The sequence below is a fragment of the Lepus europaeus genome, chromosome 2, assembly GCF_033115175.1.
Source record: "Lepus europaeus isolate LE1 chromosome 2, mLepTim1.pri, whole genome shotgun sequence".
Lineage (NCBI taxonomy): Eukaryota > Metazoa > Chordata > Mammalia > Lagomorpha > Leporidae > Lepus > Lepus europaeus.
The window spans coordinates 116,473,738-116,498,659 of NC_084828.1; positions in this window are offsets into that span (position 1 = coordinate 116,473,738).

Genomic DNA, 24,922 nt, shown 5'->3' on the forward strand with positions numbered 1-24,922 from the left:
TCCAACATATGCTTCTACCTTGTATTTCATTTTAATTTCAGTTCAAAAATCCTTTGTAATGTATTTTTTAATCTCATCTTTTACTCATAGATTTTAAAGGTTATTAAGTTCCCAAACACAAGTATTTAGATATTTTCTTGGAATTTTTTTATTGATTTCTAATTAAATTCTTCTTCTTCCATAAGGGAATACATTTTATATGATATGAATCCTATGAAATACATTAAGACCCATTTGGTGTCAGATTCAGGATGGCAACTCTTTCATGTTCATTAAAAAATAATAGTATTATGCTACTATTAAGTGGAATGTTCTAAAAATGTCAATTAGGTTGAGTTGTTGGATAATTTTGCATGGGTCTTCCATATTCCTCCTGATATTCCATCTACAAATTAAATTGACTATAATTTTGAATTTAAACATTTATTCTTGTAGTTCTATCAGATTTTTCTTCATGAATTTTGAATCTCTGTTATGATAATCAATTATGCCTCTGTTTTTGGAATTGACCACATGCCATTACTAGGTGAATTCTATTGCTGGTAATATCGAATGCTCTGAAATCTAATCTGTCTGATATTAATACAACCAATTCAATTTTTAAAAATTAGTTTTAGAGTAATATATGTGTTACTATTTCAATGATTTTATCTATGTCTTTATATTTAAAGTAAATTTCTTTTAAGTTTATTTCTTTTTATTTATTTAAAAGGCAAAGAGAGAGAAATGAAAACATTTAATTTGTTGGTTGATTCCACAAATATCCACAAAACCCAGGTCTCCGTCCAGCTGAAGCCAGGAGCCGGAAACTCCATCAGAGTCTTTCATGTGAGGGTCAGGGATCCCAGTTCTTGAACTATCATCTACTAACTCCAAGGATGCACATTAGCAGGAAGCTGGAATGAAAGTGGAGGCAGAATTCAATCTCAGATACTTTAGAAATTCTTCTTCACCACAACACTTGCCCCTTAAGTGGTTTTTATTAAAGGCAGCATATAGTTGGTAGGTGGATCTTGGCTATATATTATTTTGTCTATAATCCCTTTGTCTTCTTTTTTTATTCCTAATGTGATAACTGGCCTATTAGTTGAGTAAATTAGTTTATATTTAACATGGCTAGTTGATATGGTTAGGTTTCAGTCTACCATCTTGGAATTCGTTTACTATTAGTTCCATCTGCTTATTTTTAATATGTTCTAGTTTTCTATTTTAAAGTTATTAATTAATTTATTTATTTCAGAAGCAGAAGGACAAAGAAAGAGAATAAAATAGCAAAATAGATAAACAGGCAGACAGAGTTCCCATCTGAATTTTCATTTCCCAAATGCCTGCAATGACCAGGACTAGGTTTCTGTGAAGTTGAAAGCCAAGAATGTGTCTCGGGTCCCTCACGTGGGTCTCAGGCCCCTCATGTGGGGGGCAGGGATCCAAGTACTTGAGCCATCACCTGCTATTTGCCAGCATGCACATTAGCAGGACAATGAAATCAGGAGTAGAGTCAGGTATCAAACCTCAGTACTCAGATTTATGAGATGTGAGTCCCAAGTGATGGCCTACCAGGAGTGTGGTACCTTTATTCCGCCAAGGGCTAGATATTTATAGCATCATTTACAAGCCATAAAAATTATCAACTTCAAAATTAGTCTGCAATAGATGTTGAATTTTGAGTACTATCTGTGGTTTCCTAGGCAGAGACAACCAAAGTATTTCACAGGCCTTATATGGCCTGCTGGCTACCTGTTCCCCATGCTTGGAACCTTTAGGCCAACATCTGTACTTGCTCTCTTTTTGATTTCATAATTTTATCACATTGTTAGCTTATTATTTATAGCTATTTTAGTTTTAATACCCTTAGATTTTATAGTATAAATCTTACCAAAATCTAGCTTAAATGATATTCCATTATAACATGTAAAGTATTAGACCTTTTTAAATCTTTATACTAGTTGTCTTTTCCTGTCATTATATTGTTACTATCCACACCCATCATTGAAAATTACACATTAAAAATACTACATATTACTTCCTTATTATTTTTATTTAAGCAGGTATCTTTTAAAAAGTTTTAGTAATAAAATACATAGATTTATCCATGTAAATTATTGTTGGCGGTTTTTAATCTTTTGTGTAGACATATTTTCTACTGGCATCACTTTCCCTCCCTTGAAGTACTTCCTTTAATGTATTTTGTGGGCAAGGTAAGCTGGCTGGTAGGGAGTTCTTTGAGCTTTTTTAGTTTCGAACATGTTTAAATTTTGCCTGTGGTTTTCAAAGATGCTGTTGCTGGTTATGAAATTCTACAAGTTAAATTGCTCATTTTTTAAAGATGTATTTATTTAAATTAAAATAAAGTGTCAGAGGAGATGGAGACATACACAGGGAGAAAGCAATCTTCCTGCTGTTGGTACACAGCACAAATGGCCTCAACAACCAGGTCTGGGCCAGACTGTAGCTGGGAACTAGGAACTCCATCAGAAAGTTACACATAGGTGGCAAGGGCCCAAGTACTTGGGTCATCATCAGCTGCTTCCCAAGGTGCATTAGCAAGAAGTGGAGCATCCAGACTCAAATCTGCACTCTGATATGGAATGCTAGTGTCCCAAGTGACAGCTTAACATACTGAGCCACAGTGCTGGCCTGATTATTTGCATTTTTTGCAAATTTTGAGAATTCCGACATTGTTTTCTAATGTTAGCTGCCATTAATATTTTCTCTGTTTCTAGTTTATAGAACTTTGATGATTACAAGCCTTGGATATTGGGGTTCATGTTTGATATGCTTTGGATTTGCTGAGGTATTTGCATCTATAGGTTATCTATAATACCTGTCAAATTTTGTCAAATTTGGCCATTATTTTCTCAATTACTTTACCTTTGCCTATACATCCTTTAGACTTTCCAGTCATATACCTGCTAGACTGCTATGAGTCATTATTTTAATTGGCATCGCTATTCTACAAGGGGTCACAAGTAGATAGTGACAATTGTCATTTGATCAGCTCTTTATTGTTGAAAGAAGACAGGCAAATGCCATATCCAGAATTCTACAAGATTTTGTTTAGAAGTGAAGTAAGTAACAACAATATATGCATATATTTTACTTAATGTATGTAATTTTAGGATTAATGTTGTATGTAATATTGAATTTATTTGAGACCACAATAAATATTTGTTTTGAGTAATGTCAGGTAAACATTTTTTTTCAGTCTCTAAGTTCCTTATTTCTTAATCTCATTTTCAGGCAAAATATTTTCTTAACTTGAAATGAAAATGGTAGAGTTCTATTGCACAATAGGGTGGAGATACATAAAGTTAATTTACTGTATATTTCTCTATAAAAATAGAAGACAGGATTTTTGGATGTGTTCTATTAAAGGAAACTAAATTCTTAAAAGGATAAATACACTTATTCTAAATTCATAATTATTTATATAACAAAACATTATAGAGTACCTCATAAATAATATTTTCTATTTCTGTTCTTTTTAAATAAAAAATTAAATATAAATACATTTTATTAGATTTTCTAAATGATCATTAAGTTATTTTCTCTTTCAGTAAACTATTTTTATAAATATGCTATATTCTCATTTGAGAAATGGGAATAATTACAGCTACAATTTAAAATTTTGAGAATTTTGTACAACATATTGGAACTTTATAAATATTCAAAATAAACTTCCCTTTGTACTTTATTTCCTCCTCTTAGAGAATTGATGCCAGTTTTCATGAATCATAATAAATCCTTCACATTCTTCTCTTTTGCATCTTTACTCTCTCTCCATTTCCATTAGCTTCTTTCCTTCTGTCTGTAGATATAAAGAGATTTTTCCTGGCTTTAAAAATATAAGGGCAGGAAATACTCTGTCCCAGCATGCCAATTCTTTTAATTAGTCATATTGTCTTACACATCCCCAGTTTTAAATTGCAAGCTTTATCCTTCTTCCTCTTTCTTACTTATCTTGATAATACACTGCCTTTGTGGGTCTGCCTCACTAATAAGTCTTTCCATTGACAATATGCAATGTTGTCTAATTTTAATGTTTCTCTTTTTTCTACTTCTCATATATGGAAGACACTGTTGGGTACTAAAAATAAAAAGACCAATGAAACACAGTCCCTACCTCACAAAGTGCATTCTGCTAGGCACCTATCAAATTTGTTTTTTGAAATCTTTTGTCTTCTACAGTGTCCATTTCAAGTTATCCCTTTTCTGTGATGCCCATCTTTATGTTACTAACTTGAGTGAACTTGAATGTTTCTTAAACTTCCATTAAGTTCGTATCCATTCATGTAATTTCACAAACATGTGCTTTATTTTTTCAAAGACTAAGAATGTGGCTTACTTATCTATATAAGAGGCAATGAAACAGAATGAGAGAGATAGAGATAGAGACAGAGTTCTCCCAACTGTTAGATTCATTTCTCAAATGCCTAAAACAAATGGGACTGGGCCAAGAAAAAACTAGCAGCCTGGGACTGCATCCAGTTCTGTCATGTCAGTGTCGGGGACCCCAACTTGAGTCATTTCTTTCTGACTCCCAGGATCTATGTTAGCAGAAAGCTGGAACTAGGATCAGACCTGGGTCTGGGCATTTCTATATGGGATGTAGGCGTCTTAAAAGTGACATCATAACTGCAAGACCAAATGCCTACCTCCTGTGCATTTTCATCATTTGATGTGCTGAGAATGTTACTGTACTCTATTTGATGCAATGTGGTGCCTCTTGCCTTGCAAATGTTTGAAATACAATATGAAGCAGCCAGAGCAGTCATTGTCCCCTTAAGTCCATTCCTCTGGTTGGGAGAGATGGGATATGAGGAGTTAGATGGTGGGATGTGAGCAGTTAGGTCAGGTCCCTGTTGGAATGAGAAAAGGGGAAGAGTCTCTTTAAGAGTGGCCAAAATGCTTACATCTCCCCAGAAACTGCCTTTAGCAAGACAAAATTAAAGATTCCATCCCATAGCAAATAAATAAATAAATAAATAAATAAATAAATAAATAAAATGACCAATCCCACCCTTTGGTTGCTTGTTTGCTTGTTTGTTTTGTTTCATTTTTTGTTTGTTTTATTGTGAGCAGGCTAGACAGGATTACAATTCTAGCCCTCTGCTGGGTATTGTCCAGCCCTCCAGATTGATTGTTAGCTGTTATTCTGCTCCTCCTCTGATTTGTACATAAAAGACCCCACACTGGCAAGTTTCTTCAGGCATTCCTCCCTTGGAGCTCACTCCTGAATGCTGTGTCAGGAAACTTCTCAAATAAATCATGCTTAGCTCATAAAAAGAGAGAGAGAGAAAGAGAGAGAGAGAGAGAGAGAGAAATATACTGTAGAGCTACTAAACATTTCTACCAATTTATCAATGTCTACTACTACTATTATAAAGATGATTGAAATTTAACATTGAAAATAACAATATTTGCAAGAATATCCTGCCACAACACTAGTAACTTGTTGAACAGCTATGTTTGTCACAAACCTGGGTAATTCAAGTACTTTTCCTACTTATGATTTTCCATGTAATGTCTAGCTTACTTCATACAAAATTTAGAAGCTCTCTTTCTTCCTGGCATTTATAATTGTGTTTTACTGAACACTGACTCTAAAAGATTTTGCATTGATTTTTAAATGATTTCTCTCTCACAGAAGATACTTAATGGCTATGGCCATGCACTTTCATGAGAAACCTTTCATCCCCTTATGTACCTTGATGTTCACTTAGATCTGAATCTGCTGTTTTTTTTTTTTTAATGTGTTCTCAACATAACCTTCAGACAATGTGACCAAAAATGTTTAGTAATTAGGTCCCTCTTGCTGAAATTTCAGATGCCTTCCCTCATAATTTTGTAAAGCTGTCTTGAAATGATATCTTAGTTAACTATCGAGTTGAACTATTATATTTTCAAAGATTTAAATTTAGCTTTAAAAGACAATATACTTTAAATTTCACCACAACAAAAAACTCCTGTCCACAGGTGAAGACAAAATTTAATAATTTTATGTTGTGCTACTTCAAATATATATGGAAATGACAGCATAGCAACATACCAACAATAATATTACAGGAGAGAAATGATAAAAAATGATTATGTTCAATTTCTTCCATATGCTGAAAAGACATACAACTCTAGCCTAAACAAGTTACCTAAATTACTGTCATTTGCTACCTTTGTAATCTTCCTAAAAATATCACTTTGAAAATATCAAAATGTTATTTTCCGTCTCTGCCTCTCTGTCAGTCTTATTTTCAAATAAATAAAATAAATTTTCCATCCAGCTTTTAGATAATGGACATGGGCCATCTTCCACTGCCTTCCCATGTGCATTATCTAGAAGCTGGATGGAAAGTGAAGCATCTAGTATTTGTATGGAACAGTTAGAAGCACCAAGATTTTGGTGATATTTTTGTTATATTTAGGGATAACTTTAATTAAATAACATAATAAATATGTATCTTATAATTTAGAAAATAATCTTCAAGTTAAATACTTTTCTTCATTTCTCCATACTATTATAATTTTTAATACATTCTAACAGATTGAATGTGCTTTGTAGACACAACTCTAAGAATATAATGATATTCCTTTTTTCCTTCCTTCTCTCCCTGTCTCTACTTTCCTCCCTCATTCCTTCTCCCTTTGTATCTTTTTTATTTGTTTTTGTGATGGCATATTTTAAAGATACTAAACTATAAATGTCTAATAATTCACCTAATAAATTTAACAAATAAAAACAAAAAAAAAATCCTAGTGTGGTGGGAATGTAGACAGCAGCTATAAAAATAATTGAATGGAAAAATGACCATTTCAACCATATACAATAAGTTTTAAAGTAATCATAGATTGTTAAAACTATAGTAATAAAATTTTAACCTTATTTAAGTTATGCATGTTTCATGTATTTCATATATACAGGTTTAGGAACATAATGATGCTTCCCACTCTACCCACCCTCCTGCCCATGCTCCAATGTGTCTTCTTCCTCCTTCTCCCATTCCCACTCTAAATTTTTACAAAGACCTACTTTCAGTTTACTTGATTATCGTTAAGGTTAACCATACACTAAGAAAAGAGTTCAACAAATAGTATGAAGAAAAAAGAACCTGTTCCTCAACAAAAGAGATGCATACTATAAATAATCTTTGGATCTCAAAATGTCCATTTTATCCCAATATGGTATATTTTAGGTACTCTATTAGTTACCCCAGATCAGAGAAAATATATGATACCTGTCTTTGGGGGACTGGCTTATTTCATTAAGTTTAATGATATCCAGTTGCATCAATTTTGTTGCAAAAAAATAGGATTTCATTTTTTTTTATTATGGCTGAGTCACACTCTATAGTGTGCGTATACACCATAATCTCTTCAACTAGTCAACATTTGATAGACATTTGGGTTGATTCCTTATGTTAGCTATTGTGAGTTGTGCTTCAATGAACATGGCAGTACAGATAACTCTTTTCATTTGCTGATTTATTTTGGTTTGGATAAATTTCCAGGAGTGGGATGGCTGGATCATTTGGTAGGTCTATATTTAGCTTTCTGAGGTATCTCCATACTCTCTTTCACAGGGGCTAGGCCAGTTTACATTGCCACCAACAGTGGATTAGTGTACCTTTTCCTCATACACTTGCCAGCATTTGGTGTTTGTTGATTTTGTATGAGAGCCATTCTAACTGACATGAGGTAAAATCTCATTGTGGTTTTGATTTGCATTTCCCTGATGGCTAGTGATCCTGAGCATGTTTTCAAGTGTCTATTGTCTATTTGAATTTCCACTCTTGAAAAGTATCTGTTCAAGTCCTTTGTCCATTTCTTAATTGGATTGTTTTGTTGTTGTTGAATTTCTTGAGCTCTTTATAGATTCTGGATATTAACCATTTATGAGTTGCATAATTTGCAAATATTTTCCCCCATTCTGTTTGTTGCTTCCTCACTTTACTGTGTGTTCCTTTGCAGTGCAGAAGCTTCTCAGATTGATGTAGTCTCATTTGGCACTTTGGTTTTCATTGCCTGTTCATGGGGTCATAACCATTGGTTTCAAAGAATATAAGACAAAATTTTACAAAACTGTATTTTCAGTAATACTGATACACACAGACATTTCTTTCTTTTTCTTTGTTTTTTAAATTTTAATTCCTACATATAAGGGAGATTTGTGTTTCTGGATCTGGCTTATTTCACTCAACATAATGACTTCCAGTTGTGTCCATTTTGTTGCAAATGGTAGAATTTCATTCTTTTTGTATCTGAATAATATTCCATTATGTATATATACCACATTCTCTTTTCCATTTATCTGATGATAGATGTCTTTTTTGGTTCCAAATATTGACTATTGTGAACAGTGATGCAAAAGCATAGTGGTGCAGGTATCTCTGATACATTTTGTTTAAGTCTTTGGTCACATACTCAGTAGCAGGATTGCTGGATCATGTGTCAAGTCTATTTCTAGTATTTTAAGAAATCACACTTTTCAATATGGCTGCATTAATTTAAATTCCCACCTGAGATATCTAAGTGTTCCCCTTTGTCCATATCCTTGACAGCATTTATCATTCTCTGTGTTTTGGATTTGAGCCATTCTGACAGAAATGAGGTGATATTTAATTGTGGTTTTGATTTGTATTTCCCGGAGGACTAGTAATGTTAACCACTTTTTCATATGTTTGTTGGCCATTTTTACTTCTTTTGAGAACTATCTATTGAAGTTGTTTTCCTATTTCTTAACTAGACTGGTTATTTTTTATCGTTTAGTTTTTTAAGTCACTGATATATTTGGGATATTAATCCTTGTCACATAGGTAGAGTAGAAATATTTTTCCTATTGTTTGTCTCTTCACTCTATTGATCATTATCTTTGCTGTACAAAATATTCTCCATTTGATATAGCACCATTTGTTTATTTTTGCTTTCATTATTTGGCTTTGGGGATCTTATCCAAGAAGTTGTCCCCTACACCAATGTTTTAGAGTGTTTGCCTTACATTTTCTTCCAACAACTACATAGTCTAATATCTTAAGTTTACATCTTTGATCCATCTTGAGTTGATTTTTGTTTTTGGTGAGAAAGATAGATCTAGTTCATTCTTCTACATATATACATCTAGTTTTGCCAACACCATTCTTGATGATATTATCCTTTCTCCATTGTGTGGTTTGAGTACTTTTGTCAAAAATCTGTTGGTTGTATGTACGTGGATTAATTTCTGGGCACTCTATTCTGTTCCATTGATCTATGTGTCAGTTTTCATGCCAGTACTAAGCTGTTGTAATTATTACAGCATTGTAGTATGCTCTAAAGTCAGCTATTGTGATGCCTCCAGCTTGATTTTTCTTGCTCAGAATCTCTTTGGCTATTCTGAATCTTTTGTGATTCCATATAAGTTTTAAAATTCTTTTTTATAACTCTTTAAATAACAACATTTGTAGTTTAATTGAATCAAATCTATAAATTTTTTAGATAGTACAGACATTTTAATTATATTGAATCTTCTAATCCATGAACAAGGAATATCTTTCCATCTTGTGTGTGTGTGTGTGTGTGTGTGTCCTTGATGATTTCTTTCATTAATATTTGATAATTTTCACTTTAGAGCTCTTTCACTTCTTTGGTTATATTTACTCCTAAATATTTGATTTTTGGGCTATCTATTCTGAATGTGGTTTTTTAAAGAAGATTTATTTATTTATTTGAAAGGCTGAGTTTTAGAGAGAGAGAGAGAGGGAGATGTTCCATCTACTGATTCACTCCTCAAATGGCTGTATCAGCTGGAGATGACTGACCCAAAGCTAGGAGCCAGGAGCTTCTTCTGGGTCTCCCACATGGGTGCATGGGCCTGCCATCTTCCACTGCTTTCCCAGGCACATTAGCAGGGAGCTGAACCAGAAGTGAAGCTGCAGGGACTCAATCTGGTGCACATATGGTATGTCCACTCTACAGGTGGTGGCTTTACCTGCTATGCCACAGTACAGGCTCCTCTTCTTTTCTTTCTTTCTTATTTTATTTAAGTTATACATTTCATATATTTCATATATACAGATTTAGGAACATAGTGATATTTCCCCTCTACCTTCTTTCCGTCCCACACTGCAAATCTTCTTCCTCCTCCCTCTCACATTCCCACTCTTAATTTTTACAAAGGTCTATTTTCAGTTTACTTAATGATCATATAGTTAACCCTACACTGATAAAAATAAAAAGGTGGGAATGTAAACTGGTGCAGCCACTGTAGAAGACAGTTATGGAGATTCCTCAGAAAGCTGCATATAGATCTACCATATGGTCCAGCCATCCAATTCCTTGAAATTTGCCCAAACCAAAAGAAATCAGTATCTGAAAGACATTTGTATCCCCATGCTCATTGCAGCACAATTTACCATTGCTAATGGAATCAACCTAGATGTCCATAATGCATAAAGAAACTATGGTATGTATACACTATGCACTATTATTCGGCTATAACACAAAAACGAAATCCTATCTTTTGTAACAGGATGGTCGCAACTGGAAACCATTATACTTATTGAAATAAACTAGTCCACAAAAGACAGATATCATATGTTTTCCCTGATCTTAGGTAACTAATGGAGTACATGAAATGTAATATATTGGAGTGATCATTTTGAGTTTCAATAATTGAAGCCCTTTTCTGTTGAGGAATTTTTTTTTTCATACTATTTGTGATTTCTTATTTCTCTTGCTATGAGTTCATCATTAGGATACAAAAAAGCGGCTGTGTTTTGTATGTTTATTTTGTAACCTGAATTTATCAATTCTAACAGCTTTTTTGGTGGAGTATTTTCATTTTTCCATGTACAACATTGTGTCATCTGCAAACATAGGTAATTTGACTTTCTTTTCTAATTTTGATTCCTATTATTTCTTTCTACTCTCTAATTGCTCCTGTTGAAACTTCCAGTACTATATTGAATAACTATGTTGAAAGTAGACATCTATGGGTTAAAACTTTGTCTAAATTTGGAAATTATATATATTATATTAACTTACTCTTTAACTCAATATAAGTAAACAAAACAGGACGTGAGTTTATGCACTATAACAAATGAATAAAATATCCCTCAAGAGAATACTTCACATAAAAAATACTAGTACGTTACGAGGGCTCTTCACAAAGTTATAGAATAGGCAATTAAAAGATAAGTTTATGAGGAGCCAATTTCTTTTGAAATCCATACATAGTTTTTTTAGTATATGTATTTTTACAGCTTTCTGCGGAGCTCTCATGTGCATGGATTTCACAATAGTTTCACACTAAAACAAACCTATCTTTTAGTTCTAGTTTTCATTTTCTTGACTACCCTTGTATTAACTGTCAATATAATTCAATTTTAAATGTATTTCCAAATTTTTTAGTAGTTTTGTTTCTACATTTGACAGAGTAAAAAAAAGTTATAGCTTGGGCCGCTGCTGTGGTGTAGTGGGTAAATCCGTTGACTGAGGCACCAGCATCCCATATGAGCTCCAGTTTAAGTCTCTGTTCCTGGGAAAGTAGCAAAAGATGGCCCAAGTGCTTGAGCCTCTGCACCAATGTAGGAGACCTGGAGGAAACTCCTGGATTTGGATTGGCCTAATTCCAGCTTTTGTAGCCATTTGGGGAGTGAACCAGTGGACACAACATCTCTCTCTCTCTCTCTAACTCTCCAAATCAGCCTTTCAAATAAATAAATAAATTTCATAAAAAAGTTACAGCTTAAAAACATAGTTCTTTATCAAAAAATCTCTTTGGTTTCAAGTTTATAACTTAAATCTACTCCTCATGTTGCTTTTTATACTGGTAATGGATACACTTATTTTCAAACCATGCCAAAATAATATCGTATCATTTAAAAATTTTAATTCTATTATATTTCACCAAAATTTTTATTTTATTTCACCAAAATTATTGTTTTATTATATTTTATCAAAACTTTTTACAGTGTTATAGTAATTTGCTATATAGAACTCAGCTTCAAGTTGTTTAAATTATAGTCATATAATGTTTTTGATCACATTAAATAAAATGCATATTTAATTTTAGAAAATAGAAAATAAAGATTAATTTGACTAAATTAAATCATCTTTGTGTGAGAATCTGCTGGTTCTATAAATGGGTCAGCTGGGCTTTTCCTTGGCATAGTTAGTGTTATTTATGTAATCTCAAAACAACAACTTGATCAAGGTGTAGTGTATTATGTTAAAAAATACAGTACTGTTTTCTGACTATTCTCATAAAATGTGCTTAAATACTACCAATTGAATTCATCATTAAACATTTTTATTTGGAAACCCAGTCAAAATAATTTTAAAATTAGATTTTAAAATATAATTTAATAGAGTGGGGAGAAGTTAACTTATTTGAAAAAATGTATCTTTCTTCTATCACAACAGAAATGTTTTATATGAGAGTTTACATTGAATAATAATTTTTATGTTTCCTATGTAAATGAAAATATTCACCATAAATGATTCTACAGTAAAGCATATAATAAAAAACACAATATAAATACTAAAGGACAATTCCAAGGAAGTAATGAAAATACATATGCATATATGCTGTCCTTGAAAGCCATGGTAAGATTTTAAATTGATAAACAGTAGTGCCATGCTAACAACTGGTGTAGTTAACTTTATGCCTTTTCTTTAAGGTATAAATGAAAAAATAGCTAATGAAAACAAATATAATTCATATAACTTCCTTAATTATTTAGAATTAACTGAGAAGATGTAAACTGAATGCTTTTCAGGGTGTGGATAATGCATCATGATCAATAAGCAAATGCTCTCGTATACTTGATACCAAATTTAAGAATGTATTATTAAAGAGGCATAAACTTGGTTGGCTCCATCACGTAGGCCAATATGTACATTTGATGGGATTTTCATTGTGATCAAAAATACTTTTTAACTTCTAAATATCAGTTAAAATAACATTTTCACCCAAAATTGCATGTAAAAATGCTTACTAAAGGAAACAAAAGTAAGTCATTTTTGAATTATTTGACTAATGAATCCAAGATATACCAATTATCATCTGATCTGGTTTCTTTTCTTCAGTAAAACCATTTACAAAACAAATGATTAAACAAGCAATGAGCCTTTCTTTCGATATTTTCTTAGATTAGGCTGCTATAATAAAATGTTAATATGATTGGCTTAATTGAAAACATTTATTTTTCATTTCTGGAGGGTTAGAAGTCCAAGATTAAGTTGTCACAGATTTAGTATCTAAAGAAGGCCTGGTTCTTGATTCATAGATGTCAATGTTTGCATGTTTGCAATGAGTCCTCAAGTGACAGAGAGAGAAAAACACGCAATCTTGGAAATCTTGTGAAAACAATGTCATTCAAGACCCATGCATGACACATATAATCATAATGATCTCTCCAGAATCCTATTCCTAATACCATCACATGAGGGTATATTGGTCTTCAAATTAAGAGTTTCAAGGTCATGCAAACCAAATACCCACAATGGAAATTTTGCTTAATACCTTAGTAATTTATAGATTCCTGAACAAATTCAATTTAATTAAACTTGCTCATTAAACTGTATTGGGTATTCTCAATATTTATTGGATTAAACACAGAAAGGAAAACTATACTCATATCCATTTTTGAAAAGGTTGGAAAATACTGAATTAATAAATTATGCATATTCCATAATTTGCATCACCTAGAATATTGTAAAATCTGGATTCAAATGTGTATATGAAAATATTGACTTAAATTTAGAATTCTTTAATTTTAGCAATTTAAATAATTTTATTATAATTTAATGATGCCATGTTTTGAATATAGTTTGAGTATGTTCTGCAAAGTTTTATCTGCTAAAAAGTTGGTTCTCAGTTCAGTGATAGTACCTCTAGGAGGTGGATCTAAAAGAAGGTGATTAGGTCATTATGGGCACCAGCTTTGGGAGGACTAATGTTGTTCTTGTGGTTCCCTGGTGAGTTATAATAAGAGTGAGTTGTTATAAAATCAACAATGTTGGTCCCTGAATTCCCTATGTTTCTGTCTTGCACTAAGATGACTCTCTCCCTACTGTACAAACCTTGCTACCATGTTGTGAGGTACTTCGGGGAGACCTGATGAGAGTTTCAACAGGTAGAGATGCCAAAACTTGGATATTCCGTCTCTGAGACTACGCGTTAAATATGCTTTTTCTTCATGAAGCAATGAACTCATTTTCTGTTAAAGTGACATAAAAATTTTAACAAAACTCTTCTCATGTCCCCATTGTATTACAATCATCACTCAAAATCTCATTTCTTTCAATATATAGTTAAGAGTCCAATCACTTCATTATAATCAGTCTCTCATATGCACACTCATATCCCTTGTTGTCTTTCCTGATTTATCTAGAAATAACCAGGTATGTAGAGTAGTTCATTACAACTTTCTACTTTATTTGATATAGTCACATGAACATGAATGTGGCTAATGAGAAACAAAATTGTGGTGATTATTTTCCTTTTGAATTTAAAGAACATCATATGAGCCCTTTAATTCTATGAGTCATCCGCTATCCCACTCCCCATCTTTTATTGACCAATCAAAATAAAAAAACCTGTGAACTTGAATGATTGTTTTTCATCAAGTTATAATGCTTGAACTAGCTTGACCTAAATTCTTTCAGCATGAAAATATAAATGAATTTGACATGCAGCTATTTATGTTCTTTTTACACTCATTAGTGTAACTATTTACATATTGCCCTGTAGACTTATTAATGTTTTGATAATTAACTGCTACTTAAAATGGTAGCTGGGTTTTTCCTCAATACATCAAATATATATCACAATATCAGTGGATTATAATCAGGCCTATTCAATCCATTTCTCTAACTACACTTATGTTTATATTTATTTATATATGCATATGTCTTTATTAAATACTATGTATTCAGAATGATACCTCTGATTATTCTAAGTGACACAGTACATCCCAATCTACTCCTTCCCGTATTTTAGCTCACTTCTCTAACAGTGAGAAATCCCACTCCATTTGTTATCCCTTCCTTCTCCATATTTATGTGCTGACACATTTTAGATATTTTTATATAGATAGACAGATATACATTAACTATCTATTCTTTATCTATTGTTTCAACATCAGTAATGCCACAATTAAATGGAAACCAACTGAATTTCAATATTTTACAGTGGTTTTGATTAAAATATATGGACAGTGAAATATTTGTATACACAGTTTGATAAGTTTTGGCAAATATGTCACCTGAGTAATCAGAAAGATGTATACATTTATACCTATATAACTATCCATATATAGTATATAACAGTCTCTGTGAGCCCTTGGCCTCTTCCCGGTCAACACACCTGTACCCAAGTCAAATACTTTTATAAATTTTTAATTATTTTTGAGAGGCAGAGAAAGATAAAGCCCCATGTATTGATTCACTTCCCCAGTATCCACAACTGCATTTCATCAGGGCCAAATCTGGGATCTGGGAACAGGATCTAGGTCTCCCACATGCTGACAACACCATTACTTGATCTATCACCACTTCTTCCCATGGTCTGCATTAATAGAAAGCTGGAGTACGAACCAGAGCCAGGTACAAAGCCAGGTATTTCAGCATGAGGTTCAGGAGTCTTAACTCAAAGCTAAATGCTTGCCCTAACATTTTATAATTTGTCTTAGCACCAATAGTTTCTTCTGCTTTAGAATTTTGCACAAATAACATTCCCTGTGCCTATATTATTTCTTTCACAATAATGTTTGACAGATTTGTGAGTGTCATTGCAAGTCATAGTAGTTTGCTTTATTTTTTATTATCAAGTGTAAATACACCAATATGTTTATAAAATTTTATTATTGATAAACATGAGTTGTTTCTAATGTTTCACTATAACAAGCAGGGATGCTGTGATGTTCTTGTACACAAGTTTTGTAGACACATTTTTTAAATTTTGTATAAATACTTAAAAGTGGAAATTCTTTATTATATGACATCTGCATTTTAGCATAAAGTAAAAATATTTTCTAGTGTATTTTATTCATTTTACACTCATAATACAAATGCAGTTCTAATTGCTCTCAATTAGAACCCTCAATTTCATATTTTAGCCAAACCTGTAATTTTGTAGTATTATTTTATTGTGTTTTTTTATTTTCTTTATAATAAAAGATATTCATTCTCATAAATCCCTTGCTCATTCTTATTCTCTTGCTTGTCTTTTTATTTGTTTTGTCTTTTTATTTGTTTTCATTTATTTTAAGATTTATTTATTTATTTGAAGAGCAGAGTTACAAAGAAAGAAAGAAAGGCAGAGAGAGAAAGAGAGAGAGAGGGAGAGAGAGAAAGAAAGTTTTCCATCTGCTGGTTCACTTCCCAAATGGTCACATCAACCAGGGATGGGCCAAGCTGAAGCCAGGAGCCTGAAAAGCCATCTGGGTCTCCTACATAGGTGCCAGGACCCCAAAGCCTTGGGCCATTTCTACAGTTTTTCCATGTGTGGTAGCAGGCAGCTGTACCAGCAGCACCATTGCCTGTGTGAGATATTGGTGTCGAAGCTGCAATTTAACCTGCTATGTCTCAATGTTGGTCCCACTATCCAGTGTCTTAACCAGTAGTCATATGTAGTGATTGGATATATGAAATGTTAGTTAATATACTGAATAGCTGCTTTTAAAAAAAATTTAGCTTGATTTTAATTAGTTTAAATTTCAGCAGCTACATGTGGCTAGCTATTGGATTAGACAGCACAGGTAAAGTACCTTATTTTGACCAACTCATTACAAACACCCAGATTTGTGGACTGATTATGACTGTAACTTGATTTTATTCTGCTCTAAATAATTTAGAGTCTATATTTTAACTGTAAGCTGTTATTACACAAGTCTCATTTTTATCCTTTACTATGAGCCTAAGAGAAATCCCCTGGAATTTCTTATTTTAGTATTACTCGGTGTTGCCTAAAAAAGGCATCTGCAGCAAAATCTAGATTCAAGAGAAAAAATTAACAAACTAAACTCTACTTGTATATTTTCTTGAGTGTGTCAATGTAAAAAACATTCTTAGGTGGACTTGTGACAGTGACCATCCTACTGGAATAGAGTTCTTAGTGTATAAGTGGATAAATTGGCTTAAATCCTTTATGTATATTGTAGAGCAAACTTAAACCAACTTGATATAATTTGACTGAAGTGAGACTCTCAACTAGTGGGAATTTTGTAGTAGTTTAAGCAAGCAAGTCTTGCATTCTGCTTTAACTGCTTTCTTTTTTTTTTTTTTTAGTAATTTAAATTTCTTTTTTTTTAACTTTTATTTCATGAATATAAATTTCCAGTATACGCTCATGGATTACAATGGCTTCCCCTTCCCATAATTTCCCTCCCACCCGCAACCCTCCCCTCTCCCGCTCCCTCTCCCTTTCCATTCACATCAAGATTCATTTTCAATTCTATTTATATACAGAAGATCAATTTAGTATAAATACTTCAACAGTTTGCACCCACATAGAAACACAAAGTGAAACATACTGTTTGAGTACTAGTTATAGCATTAAATCAAAATGTACAGTACATTAAGGACAGAGATCCCACATCAGGAGCAAGCGCACAGTGGCTCCTGTTGTTGACCCAACAAATTGACACTCTAGTTTATGGCGCCAGTAACCATCCTAGGCTGTCGTCATGAGTTGCCAAGGCTATGGAAGCCTTCCAAGTTCCCCGACTCTGATCATATTTAGACAAGGTCATAAAAGACAGGTTGAGGATAGTAACCAATGATCCTAAGAGTGGCCTTAACCAGGTCTGAACAATTATACAGCATTAAGTGGGGAAGAGGACCATCAGTACACACAGGTTGGGAGTAGAGCCATTGGTGGTAGAGTAGAGGTTATGATTACAAAGGAATGAGGCCCAAGTGGACTAGACAGGGTCTAGAACAAAGGACAGAGTCATTATTAGAGGAGCTAAGAAAGGTGCTGTCTAAGCTACAAGTAATTTTTTCTGATTGAGAGGCAAATAGAACCTGATAGAAGGGGCTTGATAATAATCTGTTGGGCTTTAGGCCTTGTAAGTTAAGAGGCCCAGACCTATCTATCTCTTCACATGGGGTATATCCTAAGGGAGGTGTGAACCTCCTAGGGGAAGGCACTCTGTTGAATGTATTCATTACTTAGCCTGTGAGCTAATTATAATACTTTAAGTATGGTTGAATCTCAACTTTCCAGACAATCTACATCAACAGACAGAAACCACATTAAACGTATAGACCTCACCTTCTGGCCATCAAATCTAAGAACTTGATGAAACAAGAAAGGAACACAAAGTGTTCACATTTTAGTACAAAAGACCCAAGGCACTTAAATATATTATTGTTGAATCAGTATCCCATTTTGGACTTTGCAAAATCAAAATGAACATTGTAAAGCTTTATCTTATTTTTCCCAAGCTCCCAAGAAATAAGAATTTTAGAATATCTTATATACTAATCACAGGGCTTTGAGAGCACTCAGACTCATATACATAGCTGTTTGATGATTGAGTTATGTTATTAAACCAGGATGAAGCATACATAGGAATTACATTGAAAGTAACAATTTAAAAAACTGAACACATCTTATAGAAATCCGATAGTAAAAATAGGTGTTAAGTTATGTGTTTCAGTTTATACCTGGCTTAAAATTATTAATTCTACCTTAAGTCCATTTAGATAATTATATCTATATATCTATATCTTATATATATCTTATATATATATCTTATATCTATAAGCAAAGAGTACAACTTCTAATTAATATAAGATTCAGAACTAAATGAAGAATTATTTAATTATAAGGTAATTAAAACAATGATTTTTATGCTTTTTAATATTTTTAAAATTTACGATTTTTAACATTTTGCCACGTTAGCTTAAACCTAGTAATATAAACTATTCAGAATTAACATCTAGGAGCAAATGTGCAGAGTTGCAGTTAAAAATGTCAGTTGTGACTCCCACATCCCATATTAGAATGCCTGGGTATGCGTTCTGAAAACTCTTCCGATCCAGGCTTCTTAAGAATGTGCACCCTGGGAGGCAGCAAGGTCTGATTCAAACAGTTGCATCCCTGCTATTCCTGAGTGCCACTTGGATTTCATTCTGGTTCCTGGTTTGGCACTGGCCTAACCTCAGAAGCGAACCAGCACATGAGAGCTCTTTATCTTCCTGTCTCTCTTAAATAAACATATTTTTAAAAAAGAATTAGCATTTGGCAAATATTCATTAATTTTCTATCAAATCACAGATTGTAGTCAACATAACTTTATAAACCTTTACACGGCTATCAAACTCCTAAATTAGATATGTGGTTATCTACATGAATAAATAAATAAATACGTGTGCACTTACATATTTAGGTTGTTTCAGATGATGAGTTTAGAACACTTGGAATAGTGGAATAACTAAAGTTGTCAATAAGAATTCCAAAGGCTGTTACATATTTTTCTTCCACTTGCTTATTTATCCATTGCTTTCTACTTTCATTTAGTAATTCATGCATTTGTTTATTTAATACTTAAACATCAAATTGGTTTGAGGGTCAGGTGTATCTTAGAACCCCTGAATAAGAAAAATAAATGTGATTCTTGGTACTGAGGAAGCAGTCAACTTCTAAAATAGAATGTTTCCTAGAAATAGAAGTGTGTACTATTTACTATGGAGGATAATAGAACTAGGTATTCACTTTCTTATTTAAAAAAAAAAAATATCTGCTAATTAAATTGCTTATTTGAAATTTGTGTAGCTTTATTTAAAAATATGACTTTAATAAGCTTCCAAGTTTCATTTGAATTTTGTAAGATGTCCTTGCATAACAAAACGTGCTATGCAAAACAAAAATCTTTTTTTTTTTTTTTTTGGACAGGCAGAGTTAGCCAGTGAGAGAGAGACAGAGAGAAAGGTCTTCCTTCCATTGTTTCACTCCCCAAATGGCCGCTACAGCTAGAGCGTTGTGCCGATCTGAAGCCAGGAGCCAGGTGCTTCCTCCTGGTCTCCCATGCAGGTGCAGGGCCCAAGCACTTGGGCCATCCTCCACTGCCCTCCCAGGCCACAGCAGAGAGCTGGACTGGAAGAGGGGAAACCGGGACAGAATCCGGCACCCCGACTGGGACTAGAACCCGGTGTGCCGGCGCCGCAAGGCAGAGGATTAGCCTAGTGAGCCGTGGCGCCGGCCCACTTAGTGCTTCTTATCGGATATATATTCAGTGGATTGGAGAGAACTGTCAGTACATTGTTAGTAGTGATTTTGGACCTTAACTACAGTCAACTCTTTTAGTTATCTGTGCTGAGGGAAATTTGAGGGAAAGGACACATATATTTTTAAGACCAATCCAGAAATACGGTTTAGTCTAGAACCAAATTCAATAGCTCAATCTTCACTTACTCAATAGTATTATAATCTAGTCTGAAGTATGTACTGACATGAATTCAATCAATTGTTTTGAACTCTTACCATCTGTACTGCTCAGACACTGGGGATAAATGTATTCACTTAATGTATTTATGATTTAGAAAACCTACATCTTGACATTCAGAATTGCAAACAAACAAAAGAAAACTAAGAGAAAACACAGTAGAACTTAAGATGACACATCTCCCAAGGAGTAGAATATTTTTAGTTTCCCTGTCTTAACCAACTTGAAATACAAACATTATACAGTAATGCAGGAAATCACTCAAAAATTCAGATCCAAAAGTATAAATTATTTTCCATATTATAACAATGCAATAGTGTCAATATCTTTAACTTTGAATGCATGATGCATATCCAGATCTCAACCTCATTAGCATAGAAAAGGAACAAAACACAAAGTTGAAAATTTTTTATTCTTTCTAGAAGCCAATATTCAACAAATCCAAAATGGGTTTGTCTTCCAATTATAAATGTTTAAAAATATAATTAACGCACAAATTACTTTAACAAATACTTCAATGTCTATGGTGATAACTTTTGGTAACTAAAATTAATTATAAAATATATATCTATGTTTACCAAGAAAATAGACTTCAACTTGAAAAATAGTGCTTTTACTGTGTTTCTCCACATGAATTGGCCACTTGGAATGACTCATTCTGTAGGGAAATATCTACAATAGGAAAGGTATTCAAATAGTTCATAGGAAATGTGTATTATTTAAAAATGATGAATGAATTTCAAATATTTTTGCACACAAATCAACTTATACTATCTTGTTATAATATACCTGAAAAAGATCTAATCTGAAACGTTAAGAAGCACGTGGTGTTATTTGAACATCCTGTATTAGAGCGATATGAATTCTTTTAAAACTAAAGTAAGAACGAATTGGTATTAAAGCTTGGAGAGGGGCCAGCGCTGTGGCTCAGTAGGCTAATCCTCCGCCTGCGGCGCCGACACACCAGGTTCTAGTCCTGGTCAGGACGCCGGTTCTGTCCCGGTTGCTCCTCTTCCAGTCCAGCTCTCTGCTGAAGCCCGGGAGTGCAGTGGAGGATGGCCCAAGTGCTTGGGCCCTGCACCCGCATAGGAGACCAGGAAGAGGCTTCGGACCAGGCTTCTGGCTTCGCATCAGTGTGGTGGGCCGGCCACAGCATCCATTGGGGGGTTTAACCAACGGAAAAAGGAAGACCTTTCTCTCTGTCTCTCTCTCTCTCTCACTGTCCACTCTGCCTGTCAAGAAAAAAAAAAAAAAAAAAAAAAAAAGCTTGGAGAGAAGAATGGTGACGTATTGATGTTTTGCCAAAACTTTATAAGGACAATGCCCCATGAAATAATCAGTGTTTAAATGGAATTATTTTAATTAGTGACAAGATGATATGGAGAATGAAGCCCACAGAAATTTGGTGGAAATTTTTTTTGTTCACTTATTTGTTAAAGAGGATTGATGACTAATCTCAGAAATAGTAGTAACAGCATAGTCATCTTACACTTGATCTTAGCCAAAAGGCCGAGAAGCGATCACTTTAATTGCTTCAGCTTACACAATTCTTAATGACAAACTGAAGTTGAACAAATTTTCTGTTCACTGTGTACCAGAGCTGTTGTACACAGATCAGTTGCAGACAAAAGCAGAGTTTTCAATATAAATTTTCAATTAAGCTTAAGATCCTGAAGCATTTCTTTCAATAATTGTAACAGGACATAAAACATGGCTTTATCAGCATGATTCTGGAGATGAAAGACAATCAGAGCAGTAACTTCCAACAGGTGGAAGTGGTCCAGTAAAAGCAAAATTGTATCAGTCAAGAGCAAAGATCATGGCAGCAGTTTTTTGGAATGTTCAAGACATTTTTCTTAGTAAATTTATGGGAGGATGTGAAAACAGTAACTTCTGTTACTGTGAAAATATTTTAAGAAATTTAGCCAGAGCTGTAGCAGAAAAATGCTGAGAAATTCTTCACCAGAGGGTCTTTCCATTTTTCTTCAGTTTCTAATGTAAAAAATTTGCTGCCTTGAAGTGATTAAATCCGCAGGACTCTCAGTTATTCTGAGGTGGACTAAATGGTTGATACCCCTTACAAATGAACACTGAACTTTACGGAGCTTGTGTTGAAGAAATAAAGTATATCTTTATTTTTACCTTTTAATCACACTTTCTACCAACTTTATGCATTTTTAAAATATAGTAAATTGATATGAAATCTTTTATTACAATAAATTTTTAAAATAACTACATGGATCTATTGTATTATTATCTTCTAAAGTTATTGCTGCATGATGAAAACTCCACAAATATTAAATATTTATTTTCCATTTTTTTATGTTTATTTCAGAATGTGTGTGCATTGTGAGTATGTTTGTGTGTGTGTGAGTGTGTGTGTGTATGTGTCTGTGTGTTTATGTAAGAGAAAGAGCAAGAGATATAACAGAATATAGAATACTGTAATTTATAAAGGAATGATGTTTGTTTTGGCTCCTACTTCTGGATGACCAAGAGCATGGCACCAGCAGCTTGTGAGGTCCTTTGGTGGCTTTACCTTATGGTAGAAAAAGAGAGTGCCAAATGGGTATAAGCAGAACAGAGAATAGGAGGCATAGTCTCACCTCATTCTGATTCACATTCATGATAACTAACCCAGTCCTGGAAGAATTAATGCTGTCCTGTGAGGGATGTGTTGATATTTCTAAATCACTTAATCATCTCTAAAGGTGCTGCCTCTTGAAACCACTACGATAGCAATCAAATTTCAGCGCAAGTTTCAGGACAAACCACATTCAAATCATCGTACTGTCTCAGCAAAGCCCAATTTTCTTATTTTCCTGTGCTACTGGGTCTTCTTCTTTTAAGATTTATTTATTTTTTATTATTTGGAAGGCAGAGTTACAGAGAGAGGTAGAAATAAGAGGGAGAGGTCCTCCATTTGTTGGTTATTCCCCAAAGGGTTCAATGACAGGAATTAGGCCAAGCCCAAGACAGGGGCCAGAAGCTGCTTCCAGGTCTCCCACACTGGTGCAAGGGCCCAAGCACTTGTTCCATCCTCAGCTGCCTTCCTAGGCACATTAGCAGGGAGCTGGACTAGAAGTGAAGCAGCTAGGACTCAAACCAGTGCTGGCATTGTGGGCCTGGGCTTTAACCTGCTGAACCACAGTGTGGTTCCCTGGGTATTTTTCTGCAGCCAGAGGTTTGTAACATAACTCTAGTATTTGTATTTTCATATTAGGAATACACTCATTTGTTTTATCTTGTTAACAAGTATGCCTAAACAGAGCCACTTCATTATTTGAAAGCTAGCCAATAAAGCTTGCATAATCAGGTCAACACTTTGAATGGAATATATTTCATGCCCCATTTTCACTATTTTCTTGCCGCGAATCCTACCTGCAGTACTAAGCGCTCTTTTGATAGATTGCAGAGTTTCACATTCTTTTGCACTTAACATTCTCTTTAAATGAACTAAATAAGGTGCTGATATAATGTGTCATGGCACTACCTCCTACTCACTATCCTATTTGTCCTTTAGTAAGTTTTTGGATTATCTTTATATAAACTCTTTTTAATTAATTAAAATAAGAGGAAGAGAGAGATAGAGAGGGGGACTGTGGAGGGGTGGGGAGAGAGAGAGAGAGGGAGAGAGAGTTCCTATCTGCTGGTTCACTCCCCATATAATGAGCAGTTAGAACTGGCCCAGGACCAAAGATGGGATCAGGAACACAATCCAGGGTCCTACATGAGTGTAAGGAACCCATCTACTTGTACCGTCGCCATCTGTCTGCTGCAGCAGGAACTGGTGTCAGCAACTGGGGACAGGAGTGAAATCCAAGTATTCTAATGCAGGATACAGGTGTCTTAACAAATGGCTAAATGCCCATTCCCTCTTCATACACAAATTTGATTTATCCATGTGATCATGCCCCTACCCTTCTATTTCTTCAACCTATAGAATGTGATTCAAATTGACTAGAATATGGGGTCCCTAAGAGAATATGTTTTTTATTTCTTTTTGTAAGGGCACTCCAAAAGATTTGTAGAAAAACAGAACAAAAAAGATAACTATTTTGACACAAAAATTTTTGAAAACCATGCTTTGCATTTTCAAGATTCATTTTTTCATGAGTTTTTAATATTCATCATATTTCATGGTTTTCATAGGTTTACAAATTATACTTTATAAATTTATGACAGTACTGCTTATTCTAAGAGTGATTTACATCCTAGTAGTCGCATATACAGTTTGGCTGCTTTTCTAATAATCTTGCAAAATGAAAAAGAAATTAAACAAACACTTTATGAAATAACTGTGAAATTAGTAGAAATGTCAATAGGCTCGATATCCAATTGGGCAACATTGTTTACATCTGCAAATGAAATTATTTTCCTCAGTATTAAGCACCCCATCAGTGATAGAACTGGAAGATATTGATGCCATAAAAAGCATGGAATACTTTAGTGAATTTCTTCAAGATGAAAGAGGAGTCAGAAGCCAAAATATTTTG